The sequence below is a fragment of the Sinocyclocheilus rhinocerous genome, unplaced genomic scaffold, assembly GCF_001515625.1.
Source record: "Sinocyclocheilus rhinocerous isolate Xijiao unplaced genomic scaffold, SAMN03320098_v1.1 scaffold1353, whole genome shotgun sequence".
Taxonomy (NCBI): domain Eukaryota; kingdom Metazoa; phylum Chordata; class Actinopteri; order Cypriniformes; family Cyprinidae; genus Sinocyclocheilus; species Sinocyclocheilus rhinocerous.
The window spans coordinates 198,239-208,623 of record NW_015639000.1 but is presented as its reverse complement, the minus strand read 5'-3'; the positions used below and the strand labels follow the sequence as shown (position 1 = coordinate 208,623).

The window sequence follows — 10,385 nt, the reverse complement described above, 5'->3', positions numbered from 1 at the left end:
TACAACTTAATTCGCATCCGTGAAGGAGACGAATGGAAGACGGCGTTTTCCATCACTAGTGGGCACTATGAATATTTGGTTATGCCGTTCGGCCTGGCAAACAGTCCTTCAGTTTTCCAGTGGTTCATGAACGACATCTTCCGGGACATGCTCGACAGATGGGTAATTGTATACATCGACGATATCCTGATTTACTCAAACACTCTGGAGGAACACATCCACCAGGTTAGATCTGTGCTGAAACGCCTCATGAAGTATCAACTCTACGCCAAAGCTGAGAAGTGCGAGTTTCACCGAACAAGCACCTCGTTCCTCGGGTATATTATCAGTCAGGAGGGGGTAGCCATGGACGAGAAGAAAGTCAAGGCAGTGTTGGAGTGGCCCCAACCTCAGACAGTCAAGGAATTGCAACGTTTCCTGGGGTTTGCAAACTTCTACAGGCGATTCATCAGGGGCTTCAGTTCGATCGCCGCCCCTCTGACTACCATGACCAAACGTCACACATCCAGACTGATTTGGTCCCCAGAGTCACGTCTGGCCTTCGACGAATTAAAAACTCGGTTCACCACTGCTCCTGATGGGAGGCGTGACAACGGAGTGGAGGATCCAATTGCAGGCTTTATTACAAGAGTGGTCAAAACAGGCAGGGTCAAACAGCTGCAAACAGGTATAATCCAGGGCAGACAAAAGAGTAATCCAAGAAACAAGCAAACGGTCAGGGCAGGCAGCAAATGATCAGAAAACAAGGAACAGTCCAGGGTCAAAAAACAAGGCAAGGCAACAAAGAACATGGAAAACACAGGAACTATGGATAAACACGGGCTAAACGAAGGCTAAACAATACAAAGCAATGTGAAAGAGAGAAACCAGGCATTAAATAGGGTGAGACAGATGAGGTAACAAGACACAGGTGAATGCAATCAGTGATGATGAGTCCAGGCAAAGGATTATGGGGAATGAAGTCTGGGTTAAAGTGGCAAGAGTCTGTAATGGAGTGCAGAACATGGAAAACACAGGAACTATGGATAAACACGGGCTAAACGAAGGCTAAACAATACAAAGCAATGTGAAAGAGAGAAACCAGGCATTAAATAGGGTGAGACAGATGAGGTAACAAGACACAGGTGAATGCAATCAGTGATGATGAGTCCAGGCAAAGGATTATGGGGAATGAAGTCTGGGTTAAAGTGGCAAGAGTCTGTAATGGAGTGCCCTCTAGCGAAGCTCACGGGCACTCCAGCTAGAGATTGTGACAGTAATAGATGGTTAAATAACCACTGACTGATAATTCAAATAAAAATGAATGTGTTCATGAAAAGTTGATGCACTTTTGAAATGTTGAGAAAACACATTTTAAAATTGAAATGATTTTTGTAAATCCAATGCTCAAATGCTGTGTGGCCTCTCAATTTCCTGTGTGATTATAGCCACATAACTAGTGACTGATCTTTGTGTGAACTTCTACAAAACTGGACGAGTTTCTGGTTGTATATAAGCGGTAGGCTATTTTAGAAAGGAAAGTTGAAAAGATGAAAAAGAATAATTAGGGAGAATCCATAAATTATTAATAATTTATTGCTATTATGAGAATAATACGTAATCATGTAATCCATAAAAAAATAACTGTAGTCTGATAATGATTACGTAATCAGTTACTACCCAGCTCTGCTGCTAAGTGAGTCTTTAGTCTTTGCAACTTTACAGATCTTCTTTATGCACCAAAAGCTTGTAACACTCCAAAGAGAAAGGAAAAATTTAAATCGCATCATATGACCCCTTTAAACCATTGCTTCTGGCCAAAATATGAGTCTATAATCCATAATAACGCTTCTCCAGTGAAAAAGTACATCTCCTGTTGTCTCTCACATCACAATCTACCAACATATTTGTTTAGAGCTGTTTTGGACTATTTTCACTTGTAAACGGCACTTGATCTATGCAGATTTCACTCTTGAATCAGACCAGACAACTTTTTCACCGAAGAAAGCAAAATTGATATTTCTTAAAATGCAAAAGCCGATGCATGATAACTAGAAAAGTAAGATGATCTGATGATCACAGGCACTGATGTGCACCACACTCCATCAATCCACCATTCAGTATGCAAACCCACACTCTGTGTTGCCAACTGTCTGCTCTGTGAGGATCTGTAATGGTATAGGCAGACATTTCATGGGAGTCTTGGCTGATGATTGTTCTTAATTGCTGTTTTACAGACAAATAACATAAGGCCATTTTCAGGTCCAGATGAACTCACATGCTGCAAACTCAACAGCCTAATAATAATCATAAACTGTCATACTCTCATAATCTCATGTAAACACATACAAATGGGTAAATGAACATCAGGAAAAACAACCTCCCCAGTCACCAAATCTAGACATTGCTCATCGTTAATATGGTGTTTTGAAGTACAGAGTGCATGATACATGCATCCTTCCCACATTTACGAAGAAAAAAAAATCACATAAAAATCTGTGTTTATGAGATTTAATGGGAGATGTGATTCATGAACAAATCCTTCTTGTGAGTCAGATCTTTTCAATGAATCAATGGGTCCATTTAACAGAACTTGTCTGGACGATTTGTTCATAATTAGTTCACCAAAAAATTTAAATGTCATCACTCTCAGGCCATCCAAGATGTAGAAGTTTGTTTCTTCATCAGATTTGGAGAAATCTATCATTGCATCACTTGCTCACCAATGGCTCCTCTGCAGTGAATGGGTGCCGTCAGAATGAGAGTCCATACAGCTGATAAAAACATCACAATAATCCACACCACTCCAGAACTTTTCTGGATGATTTGTTCATGAATAAGGCTGATCCAATTCTCAAAACCTCAAATTCGACGCAAAATTATTTGACTCTCACTACAAACTTTCAGGCATGCCGTCACTGTGAGTGGGTATTTATTTATTAAATAAATTCATTAAATACATATATGCATAGCTAGATACATAAATTAATGAATGTATGCATGTTCAGGTATAAATAGACTAAATATCTAAAATCATAAAAGCTCTTTTTAATGATTTCAATTTTAGTTTCCACTTATTCTCATGACATGCATACATAAATTTTACCCCATCTTACCCTATATATGATTATATTTGGTTACATTTGATTACATAAATTAGTTGTTTCAGATATAGCCTACAAAAAATATCAGATGAAATAATGCAGCAAACATTATCTTCTTTACCAGTGTGAATAATGAAAGAAAAAATGGGTTGTGTTGATGGAAAGAAGATTTGGCCTGATAGTTAATGATTAAACACAAAGGAGGGTCTTCCCCTCTCAGATGCATTGAAAGCTGCTGGCCTGAGGGGGAAACACACACACACAGAGAGAGAGAGAGAGACATCACAAAGTAGGGATGGGCGATACCTCTTATTTTATTTTCGATCCGGCGTGGCAGAGTCTTAACTTTGATAAAGAATATCTCTTTGGTTTTGAGACTTTAGTCTTTGCAACTTCAGGGATCTTATCTATGCACAATCAGCTTGTAACACTCCAAAGAGAAAGGAAAACTTGAAATCACATCATATGACCCCTTTAAAGATCGCTTCGTCTGGAAAGCATCTGCAGTGTATAAACATCTGATAGACGTCTTTAAGATGTCAGTTTTACATACATTCAAAATCATAAACATCTTAAAGACATCTTCTAAACGTCTATTTGACATCTGATAGGAAACGTCCTATAGATATATTGCAGATGAGCAAACACTCTAAAAAATACATCTTGCAGATGTAAATGCAGACGTCAAATAGACATCTTCGTGATGTACCTATACTATCAGGGAATATTTATGTATTAATGAAATTTATATAACAAAATATTGTTAATAGTGTTTGAACAATAAACACTACAACATCTGACCATACAACCTTATTGTGAAATTATGATGATAATTAATTATTAGCTAGTATTATTTATTTTTCATTAAAAAAAAAATTGGCGCTGCATGAAGTGCATCGTGTAATGGTGCAGTGTTATAAGTCACTAGTAAGCACGTTTTACACAGAAGTCACTTTCAAACCAAGCAGTTTTCTGTTGGTCAGCTTGAACCTGTTGCGAAATCTGCATTTTGAAAACCCTCACACATATTTCCAAATCTTGTGGACCCATATTGAAATTGTTGGATTTCACCCGTGAAAATTCGCGGAAAGCTAAACGTGACCGCAACTTAACACTTTTCAGAAATGACTCAGAATCGATTTTTGAACCAGTTCACTGAACCCGTCCGAACGAATCGATTCGATAAAATGAATCGAATTCCCACCGCGTGTGCACGTATTCCCACCCCGAATTTCCCTGTTCTACTACCGCGAAGGCTCGGCTCCTGAGTATTAATCACATCACGCTGATAACCCTCCTGGACCAGCGTCGCGTGCGTCATAAATATTCATGAGCGACTGCTTCACCATAGTAGGACGGGTATATTCGGGTTCCCGTCTCTTTGGATTTGAGACTTTAGTCTTTGCAACTTTACAGATCTTCTTTATGCACCAAGAGCTTGTAACACTCTAAAGAGAAAGGAAAAAATGAAATCGCATCATATGACCCCTTTAACACTTTTCAGAAATGACTCAGAATCGATTTTTGAACCAGTTCACTGAACCCGTCCGAACGAATCGATTCGATAAAATGAATCGAATTCCCACCGCGTGTGCACGTATTCCCACCCCGAATTTCCCTGTTCTACTACCGCGAAGGCTCGGCTCCTGAGTATTAATCACATCACGCTGATAACCCTCCTGGACCAGCGTCGCGTGCGTCATAAATATTCATGAGCGACTGCTTCACCATAGTAGGACGGGTACATTCGGGTTCCCGGCCCCGCCTCCCACTCTTCCCAGCGTCTGTGTGTGTGTATGTGTATGTGTGAGTGTGAGTGTGTGTGTACGTGTATGTGTGTGAACTCCTTGAGCATTCACGATCGCCTCTAATCACCGATCTCCAATCAAACACCAAACCCAGCTACGCAGAAACGCTGCAGAAAACGCAGATAATGGAATACCGGTTTTTCGAATCCATGCCCAGTGAACACTGATGGATTAATTCGGGAATAATATACATCCATCGCACGGTAAGTTGTTAGAGGAGGTCGGAGGGGTGAAATGATGAAGCATGTGGTATTTGCAACCTGCCATTGTCTCGTGCGTCCGGTGATATTTTGTGTCCATTTTACATTTGTTGGCAAAGAAACGGGGACATTTCTTAACACGCATGCTACATCTAAAAAAAATAAATAATTGCATATAAAAATGCGGTAATAGTAAATCACGCATAACTTGGGTTGTTTGGACGCCTTGTGAAAGCTACATGTTGGAAACAAGTGATCTTCTCATCCTAGTCTTAATGGAGCATCTCTGTGATGATTGACACCTGTCCCCTTGGCATGATGCATCAGTGATGTAGAAGTAAAATGTACTAATATGGAAGTTTCGAAGATTTCGTGCGTCAAGCGAAAGAAATTATACGACGCGCCTTTTTATGAAGCAGATTCGTGTTTGATGATTTGACATTTATCTGATTTTGTCCGAATGTCATCTGTAACGCCAGTAATGCTGGGCACACAGATGGGTCCACATAGCCTTTGGGTTCAGTTCATAGGAAAATGCATTCAATCAGATTCAGTGATTAATGTAGTGATTCACTGTATCCTGCAGAATTGTGATGATCATTTGGGATCTTTCTGCACCAATGCAGGACTGTAGTATATTGTTTAGACATAAACATGGTCACATGATGGGGGAACCCTCAAGTTATTGGGACACACTTTGCAATGCATGTTTAAAGCATGGTCTCTGGTTGCTGTGGTTGCCCAAATTAAGGGTGTGAAGCTTGAAAATAAATTCACTTATAATGATTACAGGCATTTTGTGTGGATTTTAGTCACACTCGACCTGAAATCACCCAGTCTCGCTGCCTAATATTATACACTCTCAGAAAAAAAAGTACAAAAGCTGTCACCAGGGTGGTACCTTTTCAAAAGGTACACCTCTGCGCCTTTATTTACCCCTAAAGGGTGCATTTTGGTAGCTTAAATGTACATTTTAGTGTCTGAAGTTTACATATTGGTATCTTTTGCAAGGGTACTGCCACAGTGACCTTTTTTTTCTGAGAGTATATTAGTGGTTAGTAAGTTGGTGTTTATTGGATTGGTGAAATATGGGTGTTTTTGTTCAGTTGAGCTCTCCCGAGTGGAGAGAATTTGAATTGGGCATCTGAATGAAGTCTGAGTTGGTTGTTCAAACAAATTACTTGTCTTTTCATAGTTTAATTCTAGAGTGACTTTTTGTGCCATGGAAAGATTTTACTAGTATTATTGTTTGTTTAGCTAGATTTAGCTATCATATACTACTAAATATGCTTATGGAGCAAAAAGTACTGCAAGTCAATCACTGTCTGATTTTTTGCCAAGTAGGACATGCTCCTGCATCAACATCAGCATCTTTTGTCATTCCTGTCAGACTAACTCCGCTGTAACTCTATTAGCTTCTCTAAAGTCACAGAAAAATGACAGCTTGGTAATAATGTTGTTGAAGCTCCGTCGCCAGCCCTAACCCTAAAATCTGATTGGTTGACAGGACTGTTGTTCCTGGACCAACAAGGATGTTGACGAACATAGCTTGTCTAGGACAACGAAAAGCCTACAGAGAGACTCATTTAGTAACATCTGTTCATGAGACGTGAACACATGGCTGATAGACAGACGGTAATCTCACAGTATGCCTGAACTATCAAAGACTGATTCCTGCTGCTGGATTTAATTTCAGTTGTAGTTCAACATGGCTACTATCATTGAGCAACTACAAAATGTATAGCTAAAATGTATGTTTGTATGTAAATAAGAAGGTAACGCTAGAGAGTTTTTGCATTTGTCAGAGGCCCGGTTTAGGGTTTCCAAAGTCGTGGAAAACCTGGAAATTGAGCAAATGTGAGCCGCCACACATGATTTACTGTATACTAACCTCAGTATCATGTAGGGAAATCTGTGAGACTGAGACAAGTACAACGTTTGAGCACACATTTAACAGCTCATCATGTTTGCCAAGGGTTTATTTGTCGATTTTCATTTGGAAAACGTCCTGGCAGTGTAGTAGTTGATTGTTTAGTTGTAAAAGCACCATTTAATCGAAAAATGCTGGTCAGTGTGCCTGGTCAGATATCCATCAGGTGTGAAGTCGGCTGTAATGCTGACCAGAGAGACAGAAAGATGAATAATACTGAGAGCCGCTGTGACCCCTTTCATTCTTCTGAAAATTAAAGAATTAAAAATGTAATTCTCTAAGGCAGATAATCGGAAATGCCTCAGTCGAGATTTTAATTACTCAGCAGTTGAAATGCAAAGGAAAATCACGGTTTCCCCATAGAACAACATTTTGCGGGGCACTGCTGACTTTCCCGTATGCCAGTAATGGATTTTCCCCGACTGTTAATTGCTGGTGACCTGGAAAGAGGAAATAGTGCGCGGCTCTTGAAGGGTTTGAAGCAAGAATTATCCACGCGAGACGCTTTAGATTTATGCGTTAGTTCCAGAGAACACATTTAAACTGAACTCTGCTTGACAGCGCTTCATTTGCTCATTTCTGTGCTGACATATTTAAAACGGCTTAGATGAATACTTAACCCATCACATAGTTAAAAAACATAATTTAGTGTGACGGTAATATATGTGAAAGTGCTGTTCCATATACATGTTAAAACTAGTTTTTATGTTTTCTGCTGAAAATGTCCGTGGTTTTGCCCTTTCAAAGCTTTCTAGGGAGTTGTGGGTGTTATTAGGGTGACCTGCGTGGTTGTTGCTCTGTGGTCACTAGCGTTAGCTAGTTGGTTGTTGCTCAAATGTTGTGTAGTTGCTAACTGTAGCGTGATTGTTTTTCTGCAATACAGTATGTATATTATGATGTTAAAAAAATACAGGAATTTTCACCAGATTACTTGAATAGCTATATTTGGAAAGAATTAATCATTCTGGAATCATTGTATTGATTTTGTTGGGGAGTGTATATATATGTATGTATATATATATATATATATGACACAATAAGAATTTGGGTATTTACTTTTTACAAGAACCAACTTAAGACACTCTTAGTAACCATAAATGAACACCTCGTCAGTTTTCAGAAGTCACATTCCCACTTTTTTTAAAATGTTTTTTTTTTCAGTTTGACTGTAAAATATTAATATTTTATTGTGATTATTGCTAAATAGATATATTAAACAAATGAAGAACTGTATAGCAATAATACTGTTGTACTGTAAAATATAAAATAGACTATTTAATATTTGTGTTTTATAGTAGAACTTTAAAATGACTTAAAATCACTAATAGTCATGTGTTCATGTCTTCATTTTAAACCGTTAAACCATCTAGTTTTTATTTTGGCAGTTTATCGTATGTGTTCATCTGCAGCTTGGTACTTTGGCATTGCAGAGTTCGATTTTCAGTAAATGAAGGCGCTCTGAAACACTGAAATACTGTCGCATTAAAGGGATAGTTCACCCAAAACTGAAAATTACCCCATGATTTACTCAACATCAAGTCTTAGGTGTATATGACTTTCTTCTTTCAGACGAATACAATCATAGTTTTATTAAAGAATGTCCTGGCTCTTCCAAGCTTTATAATGATGAGATTTTGAAGCCCAAAAAGTGCATCCATCCATCATAAAAAGTACTTCACAGCTCTGGGGGTTTAATAAAGACCTTTTGACGTAAAGCAAAATATCCATATTTATAAACCATTACCTCTAGCTTCCTCTAACTGTCATACACGCGTTCACGAGAGAGTGGCGTTCCAGTGGATGACGTATAGGATGTTGGTGTAGCGTAAGCTTCGGTGAGAAGTGATGAACATGAAAGCGTAGAGGAGAGAGCAAAACAAAACACCGGTCACGAATTATAAGAACAAAACAAGGATTTGTCAAGAAGAATGTTGGATTTTGATATATGCCAAGAGGAGACTGGATTTCCTTTGCTGTAAACAAAACTTGGTTCTCGCGAGACTAGCATATTCTCACCGAAGCTTACGCTACTCCTACGTCCTGCGTCATCCGCTGGACGCCACTCTCTCATGAATGTGCGTACGACAGTCAGCGGAAGCTAGAGATTACGAATAAAGTTTTAAACAAGGATATTTTTCTTACACAAACACACCGCTTCTCTTCAGAAGACCTTTATTAACCCCTCTGGAGTCGTGTGTGGTACTTTTTATGATGGATGGCCATTCAAAATCTCGACCCCCATTCACTGCCATTATAAAGCTTCGAAGAGTCAGGATATATACACCTAGCAATGCCCTAGCAAACACCCACAATGCCCTAGCATCATTGCAACGAGTTTGGCTCAGGCAAGTGCAACTCACATCTCCTTCAAAAAAATTAAAAATCTAGTTCTTTATTCTTTATTTTCTTCTATGGATCCAAACTAAGGCTTTGTATAATAAAGTTGAAAACAATTTAAAGGAAAAAATAGCATTTCACACAGTATTATGGCACATTTGATCTAAGTTTAGATTGTTTGTGTCTCTGTCTGTTTTATTTCTATGCAAGGTGCGATGCTGATTAGTATTAACTCTGAAGGAAGGACCCCAAGCCATAGAGACCAGAATATCATACTTGTGGGTGGACTCTTTTGACTTGGGCCAGTAAGCACCAACCTAGCAATGCCCTAGCAAACACCCACAATGCCCTAGCATCATTGCAACGAGTTTGGCTCAGGCAAGTGCAACTCACATCTCCTTCAAAAAAATAAAAAATCTAGTTCTTTATACTCTTTCTTCTATGGATCTAAACTAAGGCTTTGTATAATAAAGTTGAAAACAATTTAATGGAAAAAATAGCATTTCACACAGTATTATGGCACATTTGATCTAAGTTTAGATTGTTTGTGTGTCTGTCTGTGTTTTGTTTCTATGCAAGGTGCGATGCTGATTAGTTTGTGCTGTCACATTTATCATTTTTTAACCAATCCAGTCATTTCACAAATGCTATGTCACAAATTTGCAATAGATTTGAGTTGACCAGTAGAAAGCTGCTTGGTTTGAAAGTAACTTCTGTGTAAGTTGTGCTTCATACATCACTACACTGTTTACAATAGACAACGGACCTTTTTGGCCACAGAATTTAGCAAATATGACCGCATGTTTAAACATCCTTATCTATAAGTTTGATTCTTTTACAAATAATTTGCATGGATATGAAATTAGTTAATCAAAAACTAACCTGCAGAATTTAGAAAACTATTAACAAAAGCGGTTTGAAATTTAAGACAAAAGACTAAAGGCCCGTTCACACCAAGGACGATAACTATAAAGATAACAATAAAGATATCGTTATTAGCGTCCACACCAGCGAACGATATCGTCTG

At 38.6% G+C, this 10,385-nt stretch overlaps 1 protein-coding gene across 1 annotated transcript in view; it reads left to right on the top strand.

Annotated features, from left to right (window-relative positions):
• The first annotated feature begins 4,885 nt into the window (after nt 1-4,885).
• Nucleotides 4,886-10,385, top strand: part of LOC107750956 (phospholipid phosphatase-related protein type 1-like) — a 46,904-nt gene continuing 41,404 nt past the window's right edge. Inside the window, exon 1 of the mRNA XM_016566535.1 lies at nt 4,886-5,094. The gene's annotated coding sequence lies outside the window, so the exon portion shown is untranslated. The remainder of the gene's footprint in view (nt 5,095-10,385) is intronic.